We start from the raw sequence: 17,815 nt of genomic DNA, 5'->3' as shown, positions 1-17,815 counted from the left end.
AATTGAAACTTAGACTTTTTCCGAAAATGTGTTTAAACAAGTATCATACGGAGTTACTAACATTATATTCAATAGATAAAGATCATAATGCTGTTTATAGCAATCATATATCTCAAACCACTGTAGATATGAAAAAATAGTAATTTTTTTACATATTGTTTAAATGGCGCATTTGTAGGAAATTCTTAAAACTATTTCTGATTTACTTCCGTTCTATAATATTGCAATATTTGGTAGATGTGTTTACAATAAGTCCTTATAATTACATAATTTTAAACAGTGTCGCAAACTAAGGTTTTACCATATCTTCAGAATGGCTTGAGATATGAAATTGTTGTAAAAGGCACTGTAATCTTCATATGTATTGGAAACCATCTATACAATTGGATAAGATACTTACGTAAACAATTTTTCGAAATAACGGCTTTAAAAAGGTCAAATTTTCAAATGTAACTTTGTTCCTATACATTCGAAATTCATCATACCATAATCATAGTATTAGCCACTAAAGTACTTTGAATGTACATAATCCTGCCTGTCTCATTTGCATTATTACTGCTGTAGAGGCCACCAACATTTGGATGTTGGTGATAATGTAGCATCCATAGTTTGCAACACTGAATAAAAAATTGATATTTTAAGTTTTGTTTGGCACGTAGATTTGAAATATGTAATAACCCGAGGTTGTGCCATTTGAAAAAAATGTAACTATATGTTGAGTTGGCAAGACTTAACCTAGTGGCATTACAGAGTATGTTAAGCACTGTTCGACAGCCGATATTTGCACGGTAGAAAATTTCAGTGTTTTTTGTCTATTAGTTTCCAAGAACGTATCAAAATAAATGGTCCACCCTGTTTGTAATATTTGTAAAACCATTTGACTAAGTAAACACTAGAACGATTGTACTCGTATGGTATAGGGAAGCGTGATCTGACACTCTTAACTAAACACAATTATATTGTAAGGAAAAGTGATCAAACCTTTCTAAAGGTAAAAGTTTTTGAATCGGATGATAAGATTTATTAGTAGATTTCGTAGCAAGATACGCTATACTTGGACCTAAAAATAAAAAGGGACAATAAAAGAAAAACATAATCATGGAATATTTCATATACGTTTCATTTTATCAGAACATTTATCCTACAATCTTCAGAAGGTACTTTTAAAACTTCAACGCCAGCTTAGCTTAACTTCGGATATTCTGACGACATACACGGTATATAATAAATAAATGCACTCTTTAAACACACGCGTGTCTCGAAAATGAAAATTTAGATTCGGATTAAGAAATCCTTGTGTTCATATAAAATTTTGGAGTCAAATAGACAAAACCTCTTTTGTGATCTGTGACCAGACAAATTTAAAAGTAATCATATGAAAATTTTATGGTAGGTCAAATCAAGGTGGATTGATTTAAATCAGTCTGATTTAAATCAAGATTTAAATCACTTGATTTTTTTAATAAAAATCGTTGATTTAAATCGAATTCCTAAATAAATTAATTTAAAATGAAAATAAGTAAAATCCCGTTTCTGTTCTGTTATTTCGATTATGGAAGTTAATAATCATAATACAATGACACTCAAATGTACAGTATAGTATGAAAACAAGTGTCATGCAGAGGATGATTAGGGAAAATCCCGTTTTGAACAGGCAGGTAACGGAGCAATCCTTCTTTTTTCTTTTCGTAACATTGGGTTTGGGTTTTAAAATCGTTAACTATTCCAACGGGGAAATTACTATTGACATTTAAGACGAAAATTCTTTTTTGTGCGTGTCGGTTTGTTTGTCCTCAGATAATAGCGCGTATTTAGAGGAGTCCTATCCCCCTTTTTTTGTAATTTTTTAACTTTAGGCGAAATTTATGTATTTCATACCGCAAGCTGGTTCTGAGTTTTTAAAAATAGGCCCCTGCCAAATATCAGTAACTTTTGTGAAAAAAAAAAGTGTCTTTTTGATAAACGTTGCTGTACTTTTTCCTTAATGCTTGACCTTTTAAATTATATCACCTATTTTTAGGTGATATGGTAGAATCTTCATTATTCAATTTAAAAAGTACCAATAAGGCATTTTACTTCGTTTTCTGTAAGGCTGGAGGCATTTTAGAACACGTTACATGTGCTTTCACGCAGGGTTGGCTGGTTTAAACCATGCAAAAAACGAAAAATGTTTGTAAAAGTGTAAGTTTTCGTAAAATCTTCAACACACACATTAGTGGGTTATCGCATGTCACTCCCGCATATTATTCCTATTATATTCAAATTTAAATTCCCCATTCATTACTCAAAGAAATTAACCCTATACTATAAAAGCAACTTTTTTGTAAGGTTATGAATGTTTCTTTTGTGATTTTTTAAATAGTTTGTTATTATTGTTATGCAATTGCAATCAAAGGAAAATTCTAAATATTGTATCGTTTTAGTAATGTTTACTATTGATAATATACATCAAAATATCGTACTTTGGGGAAGGGGGGTCATACAAACCCCCCGAGAGGCATTTACTGAAATCAGAAATATCTTTGGTATCTATTTATGTATAAATGGGTCAGAGCCAAAGTCGACTCAAATAATTCTTATTTTTATTCACTTTTCTTACTGATATGCAAATTACGTCGTTGTATTTCTTTAACTTGGACTAATCAAAGTCGTAGTGAACTAATTTGGACTAAATTAGTTCTGTACTCTGCAGTATTTTGAAACTGTCCATATGTAATTCTGTATAATGGTTTCAATTGTGCAACTGTTTATCTTTTTGTCCTTCTGAAATGACTCTTGACAATTAGACAATTATATTAAAAGTATGTAAAGATCAGTACAACGTATCAGGAGTCCATCGTGAGTGAGTCGGCAGACGTATCGCATTTGTGGCCAATTAGTCCAGTTTTCAAGTTCCAATGGAGGACAATATGTTTCGGATGTAAGAGACGAGAAACGGTTTGGACTCCGCTTTAAGCTTATGTGATCCGTTCCAGCACAACCCAGTTGTTGCATAATAACACCAAAGTGAAAAAAACTTATTTCTGTTCATATGTGATATAAATACATAGAGTAAATTACTTAATTAAAAAAAAAACTGGTTTAAACCAAAAAAACAGGTTTAAACAAAAAAGCTGATTTTTTTCCAATAAAAACCATGGTTTTTGCCTACCCTGCCACGCCTTTCTGCGTTGAGGCATAGTGTGTGATGATGTCATAAATTTAAAAAGATATTTTTTGTTATGGGTGTTATTATTATTATTTGGCGGGTTACATTTTGCATTCAGAAGACTGAAATTTTGCACACTCGTTCGGTGCACCCCTTAATAATTTTCAGATCTCTGCGTGAAAACAGCGGGGTCCAGAGGGGCAAAAATTTAAAAAAAAGGATATTTTTTAACAAAAAATAGCTTTTTTCGTTATTTTCCCGTCTCAGATGAAGACATATGAATGGTACCGATTGAAAGGCTGTTCTATTCTGAAGAAAATGATGTACGTACTATGCTCCTAGGATAAATAGGGATGTCTCAGGAAACTGTTACCTGAGATCCTGTTTTATACGGGAATCTGGGGCATTTGGGGAATATTATTTTTCACAGGCTTACTTTTGCACCTACAAGATTAAAATTTTGCACATTTACTCAGTGCACCCCTCAGTATTTTTCAGATTTGTTTCAGCTCTCTGCCTTAAAACAGGGGAAGGGGTCCACAGAGGTAATTTTTTTAAAAAAAAAAAGATTTTTAACAGAAAATTCCTTTTTTCGTGATTTACCCGCCCCAGATACATGATGGAGATATTTGAAGGGTACTGTTTGAAAATTTGTTTTATCCTGAAGAGAATAATGTACAAATCATGATCTTAGAATAAATAGGGATGTCTGAGGAATTTTTTATATTAAATCCGGGTCATCTGGGGCATTGTGGAAATGTTCTTAGCTCATTGTTAAATAGTTTCCTCACTCTTACTATTCAAAAGAGAAGCTTGAAATTTTGTACACACATTTAGTACACCCCTTAGCATTTCCCAGTTGATTTTGAGATCCATGCTGTAACACAGGGGTATCCAGAGGGGACCAAATAAAAAAAAAAGTTTAAAAAAATGCCGATTACTCTCAAAATTTCCCGCTTCAGGGACATAAGGAAATGTGAATGTTACCGTTTCAAAGGCTGTTCTATTCTAAAGAGAGTGATGCATGTACCATGATCCCAGGATAAATAGGGATGGTGATGTAGCTGCTTGACTGAAAGTCTATAATTTACCTTTAAAAAGAGCCATAATTTAAAAGGGTTAAGAAACATTGTTTGGGATTGATATAGGTTAACGATTGGGGATAATTCAAAATTCAACCCCAATACTTTCACTTAAATGGCATAATTAGCATTTAATACTAATTCCTAATGCTTTATCTTCAATTCGCGACTTGTATTATACCAGGAGAAAGATTTGATTTAAATCAAAAAAATCGATTTAAATAAAAAAAATCAACAAAAATGATTTTTATTAAAAAATCATGATTTTTTTCCACCCTGGGTCAAATCCTTCGAATGAAAACAAAATTGTACTTCGTGGCAAGTGTTCTGTCGGGTAAGGAATAGGAGTCCAGAATATGTAAGCTATAAGAAGAAGCAAAGGCAACTACATCATAAAACAGAACAGAGGTCCATGGCCCCTGTAGAAAGTACATAATCACAGTTAGTGTTGTGAAGGTCTGGAAAAACAAAAGACGGAAATTTCGGGGGAAAAAAAAGGCTTTTTCCCGAGCTTGGAAAAAAACAAAGTTTGAAAAATTTAAATTTTCGAATATTTTACTTATGAAATGAAAACTATTTTATATTTACTCTTTTACAGTTAATTGAGTACTTATGTTTCTTGTAATAGAATAGGAACATTTAACTATATAACTAGTTTATATAACTACAAGAGTTTCAATACATATGCGATAATAACAAAATGAAAAACGTTTGTTTCAGTTGGTGACGTTGAACTTGTTTCAGCAATATGCATTACATTTTTCAGAAAATATTTTATTATTATTACAGATAATTTGTCGCATTGGGGAACAAGTGTTTGTTTTCATACAGGATTTCGCACATAAAGTTTAAAAAGTCTATCTTAAAATATTAAATAACAGTAATTACATGTTTTAGTACATAAGTATTAGTGGAATTTACCTACTGCTCTTTCTTTCAAGAACTGCAATTTGGTTAAAATTAACAAAACTTCACCAGATCAAAGAGCATATTAAAAACTCAGTTTAGTTCAAGAACTCCATTTGTTGCAACAGAAACGCTTCATGATGGTAGGCTTGTATATAACTGTAAAAGTTCTCTGTTCCACGAATAAACGTCTAAAAAGCACATAAAGGAATTGAGTGCAGACTATTAATTTTCAAGAGTGATTGCAACAGTTTCGATTTCGAGTTTTTTTTTTTTTTTTTTTTTAATTTCGCAATATTGAAATTTCTCAACTTACATTTTTCACGTGTTAGAAAAAGTTTCATTACTAGTAAAATTAACCTAACAAAAAGATTTTTGTTCTTTTTCCTATTTTCCGGAAAAAAACTTTTTTTTTTTTACCAATAGGTTCAAAAATTCTGGAAATTTTACAACATTAATAACAATATAACTAATGAAAACAGAAGAGATACTGATTCAAAATAGAATTCATAAAAAGAGGATTTTGACTGGTCTAATTGTGTACCTCCTTGTCATGTGTATATATAAGAAGCAGGGAGTTCCTGGCGGAAATTTCAATTTTACTGACATAAGCCATCTTAAGAGCTCTTCTAAGAATCACAAAACATTAAATAACTTATCTTTTTAAAGAATTTTATTTCGTCTTTTAAAAATAAATAAATATTAAATATAAACAATTACTATTTTTTCTTACTTCACACAGTTACTTTTAGTAAAAAATATTCAGTACATTCACATTTTGTTTAATTACGTTTACACTGGACGTTCATATGACATACAATTATACGGCGAAAACTTGACTTTTTCTCGTAAAACATTTTCTTAATGATTACATTGAAATTTCATTAAACAGTACAGATCTTACAAAATATTAGCATCAAATTTGTGCATTTAATTGAAAGTTTTTCCATTAGAACTGGACGTGAACTATTTTGATTAAAGCTTTTGATTCTATTGATCATTTATATCTGTCTAACAAAATATCTTAAATTCATTGTTCATAGACCACACTTAATTCCTATTAAATATCCTTTGACCCCGTGGCAACGCGCTTCATTTCTATTCTCGTGGTCTTCAAAGAGTTAGTTCTGTCATATAGCCTCGATGTGAAGAAGCTTTAATCCTCCCGTATAATTTGAATCAATTACATTTTTTGAATTATCTACTATGTGTTTGTGACTCATCGACTCGGACGGGTCAACTGGAAGAAACTTCTGCAAATACTTAAAGAAATTAGGGTCAACTGGAGAGACCGACGACTCATTCGCAACCTGTACATAGGACAACGAGTCAACCTGCGCTTGAATGGAGGAAAAATCAATAGTGTGGAGATTGGAATAGGAGTTGGACAAGGATGTAGTATGTCGCCACAATTATTCAACATTTATAGTGATGTTTAATGAAGGAAGCATTAATGGGAATTGGGGATTTCAAGATTGCAGGCAGATCATTAACAAGATCAGGTATGCAGATGATACGGTTATTATAGCCAGAACCGAAGAAAGACTACAACAGATGACTGACAAAGTAGGTGACATTCGGAAACTATATGGAACGGAAATCAACATCGAAAAATCGAAAGTCATTAGAATATCCCATGGAAACGCGTCCTTACGGATCAGAGTAGAACAAAGAGAACTTGGAGAGGTTGATCATTTCAAGTATCTGGGAAGTATTATTGACAAGAGATGGTTACTGCCCCAAAGAGGTCAGGTCCAGAATTGCCATATTTAAAGAAGCATACAATAAGAAAAGGTCATTTTTAGCTAGCAGGCTCAATATTGAACTAAGAAAGAAGTTGATCAAGTGCTATATATGGAATATTGAACTGTATGGTTCAGAATCTTGGACATTACGGAAGTTAGAGAAGAAATATTTAGAAAGCTTCGAAATGTGGTGTGGAAGGAAAATGGAGAACATAAAATGGACAGAGTGAGAGAGCAACAAACGATGTTCTAAAACACAGAGACGATGACACTTCTAGCCAGCACCCTTCGTAGAAGGCCAATTGGATGGGACACATCTTACGAAGAAATTGTCTTCTCCATGCTTCCATAAAAGGCAAGATGGAAGGAAAGCGAAGAATATGAAGAAGAACAACACAATTGATCGATGAATTGAAAAATGGAAGAAAATATAAAAGAAGAAGCTGAAGATGGAGAAATATTTCCAGGCCCAAATCTAAAATAGGAAGAAAGAAAAAAAAAAGAAAAAGAAAAAGAACATTAGTCCCAGTACCTGCCAAAAGATATAACGGGCGATCAACTGAAACCCGTTCAATGGTCATAACTCACGGAAATTTTATTTCGAGCGGAAACTTGTACACTATTTAGAGGCGTCTATGGTTAGCGTGCAGTAAAAATATTGTTCAGAAGAAGTCACCATGAGCGTTGAGACACTTGTCCCACTGTGTCACTACGTTACAAATGCCGTCCATGTAAAATTTGGACGGCTGACTATCAAACCAATCACGCACAGCGTCCTAAACCTCAGTGTCAGACTGGAATCTCTGACCTTTCAATGCCTTCTTTGGAGGCCCAAAGATGTGAAAGTCACAAGCTATGGATTGAATACTAATGCGTCTATCCGCCAGTGTTGGGCAAAATCAATTGAAATCAATTGCAATTGATCAATCAATTGAAAGTAATTGCTCTGAAAATCAATTGCAATTGATTTCAATTTGTAATTGACAATTAATTTCAATGGCAATTGAATTCAATCATAAAATTTGCAATTAAATTTTCGTCAATTGTTAATTGTTAATTGGTCACCAGGCAATTGAAACTTTTAATTGTTAATTGTCAATTGCAAAGGGTGCAATTGAAACATTTAATTGTTAATTGCAATTGACAATTGAAACTTGTAATTGTTAATTGTAATTGTTAATTGCAATTGAAATCAGCAATTAAAACTGAAGATAAGAAGATGTGTGTGTATTGTGTTGTCCACTTGTTACTGTTTTACATATTTCAAATAAGGTACTTATAAGAAATGCTGGATACCTACCATCCCCCCCCCCCCCCTGGGAAGAAAGCCAGGAAACTAAGTATTTTTTAAAATATGTTTATGGTTCTATCCCCCTCGAAAGAACTCTATATGCCCGTCATGCATACAATAGGAATGGGCACCAGCGAGTTCGAGCGAGTTTTCTTTAAAACTCGACTCGACTCGAAGCAGACATCTTTGAGCTCGACTTGAGATCTCGGCTCGAAAAATTTCCCCCAACTCGACTAGAATTCGGATCGAGTTTCCAGTCGAGTAGAGCCAATTCGAGCTAAATCCTTTGTGTAGTTCCAAGTACTACTATCTTCAAGTATCCTACATAGACAATATAATAATCAATGATACTACTACTACTACTATAATTAATTATCATTATAACACCGTGTACCTGTATAAACATGGAATATAGGCGGTTGTATCGGAATACTAAAAATTAGTTGACTGTCGATCTCGGTCGTCAAGAAATCTTCAGGAGGCAAGGACATCGGTCACGAGGTTCTTGGTTTGAGTTCAGGAGGAGCAAGTATTCGGGCCAAAAATTGTTAGAAGTTATGGGACTCCAGCCAAACATGTTCAAAACTGCTCGACCCGGGTTTAGGGTTGTCAACACCTCAAGCGGCTCGCTCACAGCTTATTCACTTATCGAGCCGAACCGAGAAAAGAGCCGAGCCAACAGCTCATCCAACCGAGCCAGCTTCAGCCGATGGCTCACACGAGCCGAGCCGAATTGAGCTGATTGCTTACCTCAACCGAGCCCGTTCGAGCCATCGGCTCAGTTGAGCTGACTCGAACCCAGCCTATGGATTCGTTTCAACGGAGCTGATTCGAGCCATTGGCTGCAATCGAGCCGAGCCGATGACTTGTCTTTACCGAGCCGGTTCAAGCCATTGGCTCAATTGAGCCCAGTCGATGGGTAATCCCAACCAAGCCAGCTCAAGCTGTACGCGCAGTTGAACCAAGCCGAGTCGGTTGACATCACTATTCCGGTTGGGCTTCTACTTTGGCTAAAAAATTGGACCGTGCAGTTCTCAGCCTTGATGGTAAGAACTACAAAAAATGATCAGAAATCTTTAGTTTTACGTCTCACGCTTATGCCGGATAGGCTAAAGGAGACGGTGATGATAGGAAATGAATGAAATGAAGAAAGTGGGAGGAAACGGGAGAACCCCGAGAAAATCCACGAGCACGGTGTTTGTCCACCACAAAGTACAAACTGCGCGAGCTGGGATCGAACCAGGGACCTCAAGCACCGGAGGTGAACGCTCTAACACTGACCCACCGCGCCAACGCATCTTTTGTGCGTGTTTTGTGTCGCTTTATGCGCCTATTCCCACATTTTGTGCATCACCGGAAGTGGGTCAAAATGGGCCTACAAATATGGCGGAACAAAATGAAATGAAATGAAATTTTGAGTTTTACGTCCCACGGTTATGCCGGTTAGGCTAAAGAAGACGGTGATAATGAGTAATGAATGAAATGGTGGAATGAAGAAAGTGGGAGGAAACGGGAGAACCCCGAGAAAACCCACGCACACGGTGTTTGTCCACCACAAAGTTCACTTGGCGGGAGCAGGGTTTGAACCCGATATGGCGGAACAAGTTATTGCTCTTCCGCCACCAATGAATTTCGAGATTGTTTCCTTCACATCGTTTTGTGCGTCTACTTCCGTTTTGTACGTCGTGGGAAGTGGGTTAAAATGAGTCCCCAAGGTGGGACGAAAACGAACAAGAGTTCCGCCACTATTAAATTTCGAGGTCGTTAATTTCACATCGCGTACCCTTTTGTGTGCCTATTTCGACGTTTTGTGCGTCACTGGAAGACGGTCAAAATGGGCCTCGAAGGTGGGACGAAAATGACCCACTGCTCCGCCACTACCGAATTTCGATATCCTTCCTTTTGCATCGACTAGTGGATTTTCGTGCCGTTTCGTGCCCTTATTTCCACGTTTCGTGCGTCACAGAAATGGGTCAAAATGGGCTTCCAAGGTAGGACGAAAATGACACACTGTTCCGCAACTATTAAATCTCGAGGTCGTTAATTTCACATCACGTACCCTTTTGTACGTCTATTTCGACGTTTTGTGCGTCACTGGAAGACGGTCAAAATGGACCTCAAAGGTGGGACGAAAATGACCCACTGCTCTGCCACTACCAAATTTCGATATCCTTCCCTTTGCATCGACTAGTGGATTTTCGTGCCGTTTCGTGCCCTTATTTCCACGTTTAGTGCGTCATCGGAAGTGGGTCAAAATGGGCTTCCAAGGTAGGACGAAAATGACACACTGTTCCGCCACTATCGAATTTCGAGGTCGTTAATTTCACATCGCGTACCCTTTTGTGCGCCTATTTCGACGTTTTGTACGTCACTGGAAGATGGTCAAAATGGGCCTCGAAGGTGGGATGAAAATGACCCACTGCTCCGCCACTACCGAATTTCGATATCCTTCCTTTCGCATCGACTACTGAATTTTCGTGCTGTTTCGTGCCCCCATTTCCACGTTTCGTGCGTCACAGAAATGGGTCAAAATGGGCTTCCAAGGTAGGACGAAAATGACACACTGTTCCGCCACTATCGAATTTCGAGGTCGTTAATTTCACATCGCGTACCCTTTTGTGCGCCTATTTCGACGTTTTGTACGTCACTGGAAGATGGTCAAAATGGGCCTCGAAGGTGGGATGAAAATGACCCACTGCTCCGCCACTACTGAATTTCGATATCCTTCCTTTTGCATCGACTAGTGGATTTTCGTGCCCTTTCGTGCCCTTATTTCCACGTTTTGTGCGTCACCGTAAATGGGTCAAAATGGGCTTCCAAGATGGGACGAAGATGACCGAGAGTTCCGCTACTATCGAATTTCGAGGTCGTTAATTTCACATTGCATACCCTTTTGTACGCGTATTTCGACGTTTTGTGCGTCACTGGAAGACGGTCAAAATGGGCCTCGAAGGTGGGACGAAAATGACCCACTGCTCCACCACTATACCTACCGAATTTCGTGGTCCTTCCTTTCGCGTCGAGTAGTGAATGTTTCGTGCCGTTTCGTGCTCTTATTTTCACGTTTTGCGCGTCACCAGATGTATGTGAAAATGGACGTCCAAAGTGTGACCAAAATGACCCATTGTTCCGACACTATCGAATTTCTAGGTCGTTTCTTTCGCATCGTTTAGTGATTATTTTTTAAAAAGTTTTCTGTGCCTACTTCCTCGTCTTGTGCGTCACCGGAAGTGAGTTAAACGGGCCTTTAAAGTGGGAGTTAAATGGCTCCACTATTCCGCCACTATCGAATTTCGGGGTTGGTTCTTTCGCATCGTTCAGTGTGTATTTTGTACCGTTCTGTTCGCCTACTTCCACGTTTTGAGCATCACCAGAAATGCGTCAAAATGGTCCATCAATGTGTGAGAAAATAGAGCCATTGTTCCGCCACTATCGAATTTGGGGGTTCGTTTCTTTCGCATCGTATAGTGCCTGCTTTGTACCGTTTTGTGCTCCTATTTCCACTTTAGTGCTTCTATTTCCACTTTAGTGCGACAACAAAAATGGGTCAAAATGGCCTACAAGTATAGCGGAATAACTTAATGCTGTTCCGTCACCATCAAATGAGGTCGTTTCCTTCACACTTTTTATACATGATTTGTGTCGCTTTGTGCATCAGTGGAAGAGGGTCAAAATGGATCTTGAAAGTGGAATGAATATGTCTTTCTCTGCCATATTTGTAGGTCACCTTTGACCCACTTTCGTTGGCCTACAAAAGTGAAAGTATGCGCAGAAACGGTATAAATATGCACTAAACAATGCGAAAAAAGCGACCTTGAAATTCGATACTGGTGGGAGAGTGGATCAGTTTTCTTCCCACATTGAATGCCCATTTTGACCCACTACCATTGATTTACAAAACGTGGAAATATGCTTACAAAACGGTAGAAAACGATGTGAAGGAAACGACCTCGAAATCGTTCCTGACGGAACAGCATTAACTTGTTCCGCCATATTTGTAGGATAACATTGACCCATTTCCGGTGACGCAGAAAACGAGGAAATATGCGCACAAAACGACACAAAAATGGAAATTTAGCTTAATTACATGGAAATTTTAAGTTTGTAAACTTAATTATATGGAAAATTATATTCATTTTTCCTTTACGTTGGTCTACTTTACGTTGATTTGGGACTTTTAAATTGTATTCATTTTTCCACTGAAAAATATGTATAATTCAACAAGTTGATTTGATTTTGAGTTGCTTTTGGGGTTTAACGCCCCGGTCAGCAGCGAGGCTATATGAGACATGGACCTACTGATTAACGTGGAATCCGAACCACATGAGCTCCCGCCGGGAATCGAACCCGGGTTTCCCACGCCAAAGGCGCGTACGCTAACCGCTTAGCCACGGAGGAGCTCTATGATTCAACAAGGAAATATTTATTAGTTATAATTATAATAATTATCTATATAATTGAATTCATTGTAATTTGGTCCATAACAAACACTTTACCATTTCGTACTAACTGTTATGCCCGTTCTTCGCACGGATCAGATAAAATATCAATGTAAACAAACTGAACAACGAGAGAACAATTAAGAAACATTTTTAACATTGGATATATTTTGTGTGAATATATATCCAACAACGTACATGTGTTTTCATTGGGAAGGCCGATGGGGCTGAATTTTAACGTAAACACTATCGGGGGTGTCACTATACGTCTGAGCAACCCCGATAAATATGGATTCGACACAAATTCTACTACTTTTACATGTCCCGGTGAACGCCCCCTCAGACCCCCTTGGTTCGTGTTGTGAAACAATCTCCTCTGGCCCCCACCAACCCCCAACTAATACCACGAAAACTATGAATGTGACACTAACATCTCCATTTTCTACTACTTTTTACATATGCCGGTAAAAATCCCTATAATCCTCTGGTTCCAATTTTGAAAAAAACAATGCCTCTGGTCCGCACCCGATGGGGGCTGTATTTGGAAGTCAACGCCTGTGGAAGTATCACCATTCATCTCAGCGACAGCGAAAACTATGGATTTGACAATAATATCGGTCACTTTCCATTAGTTTTACATGTCTCGCAATTCCCCACCCCCGGTGACTCCCGGCCCGCATACAATGGTGGCTAAATTTGAAAATCATCGCTAATGAAAGTATCACCATTGATCTCAGCCACCGCGAAAACTACGGATTTGACATCGGTCATTGTGGATTATTTTTACATGTCTCGTGATCCCCTTCATAATGCCCCCGTTTCTTATCTGATGGGGGCTAAATGTGAAAGTAAACGCGGTCTTGAGTTTCACCAATGAGCTCAGCTACCCCGAAAACTATGAATTTGACATTAATATCGGTCATTTTCGATTATTTTTTTACATGTCTCGGAATTCCCCCCTCTGGTGACCCAATGCCCGCATACAACGGTGGATGAATTTGAAAGTCATCGCTAATGGTAGTGTCACCATTGATAGCAGCAACCGCGAAAACTATGGATTTGACACTAATATCGGTCATTTTGGATTACTTGTACGTTTCGGTATCCCCCCCCCCCCCATTGACCCACGGCCCGTAGCAGAATACGGTGAATTTGGAAGTTAATGCGATCGGAGTTTCACCATTGATCTCAGCGACCGCGAAAACTATGAAATCGACACTGATATCGGTCATTTTCTACTACTTTTACATGTCCCGGTAAACGCCCCCCTGAGACCCCCTGGTTCGAATTTTTTCGAAAAAGTTTTGCCTTGATGTGGGACCTGAACCAAGGTATCTTTGACCAAAATTTGGTAACTCTCGGTTGACTTGTCTGGTCCCCAGGCCGGTCCCGGTAAACGTCTCCTGGAGACCCCCTAGTAAGGAATTAAAAAAAAACTCTTCGTCTTGGTCTGGGGCCTAGACCAAGCTACCCGTGACCAAATTTTGAAAAGTTTCGGTCCACTCGTCTCGTCCACAGGCCGCACAAAGATAGACACACAGACACACGAACAAACTATTTTATTTATATTAGAAAGGTCAGATCCGCCGTTATTGTATTAGTGCGATGCTTGAGCGATTGCTCGTAGAAATTCAAACTCCGATGAGTGATAATTTTATAGGCTTGTTTTATTACAAGTTTAAACTCTTTAGTCAGTAGAGAAGAGGGCGTGAATCATGGGTCAGAGTTGATGACAATGGGTTTTGGCGGGTCTGTGGGTCACAGTGGGTAAGAGTGATTTATGGTGGGTGGTGGGTCAGAGTGGGTCACGGTGGGTCGTGGGTCACGACGGGTGGTGAGTCAATTGGTCGTGGCTAAAGTTTTCATTGCCCCACGCCCTCTCTGAACTACAGTGTTGAAAATTAATCAGTGAAAATCAATTGCAATTGATCAATCAATTGAAAGTAATTGCTGTGGAAATCAATTGCAATTGAATCAATTGCCAATTAATTTCAATTGCAATTGAATTACAGAATTCAATTGCAATTACTTTCCACTGCAATTACTTTCAATTGATCAATTGCAATTGATTCTCCTTTTTTAATGGCCAACTGCAATTAACAATTAACCATTACTTATTTCAATTGTTAATTGCAATTAACAATTAAATTTACAGATTAATTGTTAATTGTTAATTCAATTGAAATTTGCCCAACACTGCTATCCGCAGCTATAGCCGCAGTTACCTTTTCACGCGTGTCCTCTGTTTCAACAACATGGGCTTGATCAGGACGGGGGTAATCAATGGTTTGTTCACGCCCCTTTCGAATCATTCTGGTCCAGTCCATCACTGTTCTTTTGGAGACGCATGCATCACCATACACTCTTTCATACACCGGAACACTTTAGCTGGTTGACAACCTTCGGCACTCAGAAAACGGAAGACGGATTGGGGATCTTGAACGCCATCTTTCACTCGTTATACCTGCAAAACGGAAACACGTATCAACAACATTCCTACACCCAACACACAGGGACATTAGCCATTACACACTATTCAACAAACAATATCCTCCTACATACTATACCAATAATACATAGAATGAACGGGTTTCAGTTGATCGCTCCTTATAGAACACTTAATAATACTAATAATGGTCACACAAAGACTCTTGCTTTTAGCATGTTCAATTGTTGACTTCAAAACATCCGGAAGAACGAGAAAGTGTAATGAGTCTGCTTTTATTTACATATTTGAATAATTTTACTATTTGCTTAAGTTGAACACCCACAAGAATCCTATTATTAGCTAAAAGCTGCAAATTTTATGGGAAGTCATCAGCGATAAACTCTGGGTTACTTCAAAAGAATATTCATACTTCTTGTGTTTACCGAATGACTTCTTAAAGCCAGTTGCGAGAAAACATAACGTAATGATCTATTCCTTCGAGTGAAATACAGTATATAGCTCATACATTACAAATGGTTCACCAGTCACAAAAATCAATATCCCAAGGAATATCGGTGATATTTCAGATTAAAATTTCCTGAATACGTAAATATTGCATATTATAGTAGATGCTCTTTATATTTTGAGACTTCCATACAAATTAATGGAAATTTGGAAACATTTATCTTTACCTATAATTATTTTCAAATATTTCTCACAATATCGGACTTATGGGTTCATTAAACACATACACCATTATACGATGAGGGTTAGATAAGTTTCCCACTTAACACAGTAACTGAACTCGTATTTAAGAATACTTATAGTATGTTATGTAACTATATTTTACAGGATGTTTTGCAAAAAATCGTAAAGGTATTAAAATACTTTTTGCAGGTTTGAAGTGACATAGCGGAGCAAATGGTGACTTTTACCAAAGTCAGAAGAGAGTAGTCATCAAATACCTCTTCTCAAAGAATATGGGAGAGAAGAAAACTTTTGATGAATTGACACAGGCAATGGACAATGACTGTTCATCATAAAGCACAGTGAAATTGTAGGTAGCAGAGTTCAGGAGGGGTAGGAAGAGCACCGAAGATGAGGAGGGATGTGGAAAATCAAAAATAGTGATGACCGTGGGAATTGTGGATCGTGTGCATGACATGTACATTGCAGATGGTCGAACTGGTCTGTCACGTATTGCAGAGACACTAGGAATCAGTGTCGAGCGTGTGTTTTACATCGTGTATGAAGAACTTAGTACGAAAAATTGCCGACGAAGTGGATGCCGAAACTCCTCACAACTGATCAGAAGCGGACAAGAAGGAACTATGCAAGAGTGTGTTGCGCCGTTTTTCAGTGAATGCTTCCAACTTTCCCGAGACCAACTCAGTCTAAGCAGTGCTGTCATAGTAAGTCACCAAGGCCGAAAAAACGTTGCAGAGAAAAATCAGCTGGGAAAGTGATGGGTGTCATATTGCGGGATTGTGAGGGAGTAATACTGAGCGAATATCTGAAAAAGGACACTACATGGGATGCTGAAAGATTTGTGAACTTGCTGGAAAAATTGCATACCGCATTGAAGGAAAAGACGAGGAAAGCTATCCAAACGCATCTCCTTCTTGCCACAAAGCAAACATCGCAATGCACAAACCGTGTGAACTGAAGTTCGATACCATTGACCATCTTTCCTATTTTTCAGAATTCCCCCCCCCCCCCAGGCTATTATCTTTTCCAAAAACTTTAGATGCACCTGAAAGGAACTGAATTTAGACACACTAATGACGTCATAGCAGCTGCAGAGGCATGGTTTGCAGCACAAGATAAAATGTTTTATTATCATGGGATAGAATTGTTGCAGAAATGTTATATTAACTGTGTCAATCTACAAGGCAACTATGTTGAATAAAATGCTATCACTGTGTACCTGGCGTAATGCTTTCACTGCAAGGGCAGAAACTTATCTAACTCCCCTCGTAAATCATCAAAAGTCAACCACCTTCTAATTTTAAAATTAATTTGAAACAGTTGTTATAATTTCACATGGAAAATATAGATCTGAAACATTAAGAATTACATTTTCGAGCTCCTTCAAGATGAGCATAACACCCCAACGTTGCACCATAGACCACTCTAGGTTATCAGTGATAGATTATTACATGTCTGGTACAGAGCGCGTTCTATCTCTTATATGTACTGCTACATTTGCTCCTTGCATTACGACGCCACTTCATTGCAAAAGCCCCCAATTGCCTTTCATTATTGTTATTGCATTAATATTTATTTTTGTTGCTGTTATAATAACCAAATTGTTATACTTTCAGTATTAATAAACCTCGAACAGTATTTGAGGGGCCTAAAATTAAACCCCGCCAAATCCATTTTTCATACAAATTGACTTATACAATCTATCCCAGCGTTTCCCAACCGGTGTGCCGCGGCACACTGGTGTGCCGCGAATGGGTCGCTGGTGTGCCGCGAAAAAATCGAAACAAATTATTAATTCTATACGAACCAAATTGCAAGACAGGGGAAAATGTATATTTATATTTCACATTACTATGAACCTCTACTATAAATCTACAATTTTAAATTTCATACTGTGTTACTTTTCTGTACATTTTTAATGTTGAAAAACGTATTTATCATTGTCATGACCATTATTACTTCTTTATTGTTGCAGACTATTTCGTAACTTGAAATTTTAACATATCATTCAATAAATTCAACAAAGCAAGCATGCATACAAATTACCTACATTTGTGTTTTAAAAGTA

The sequence above is a fragment of the Thermobia domestica genome, chromosome 7 (genome assembly GCF_964235325.1).
Source record: "Thermobia domestica chromosome 7, izTheDome1.hap1.1, whole genome shotgun sequence".
NCBI lineage: Eukaryota > Metazoa > Arthropoda > Insecta > Zygentoma > Lepismatidae > Thermobia > Thermobia domestica.
Note: the sequence above shows the minus strand (reverse complement) of the source record.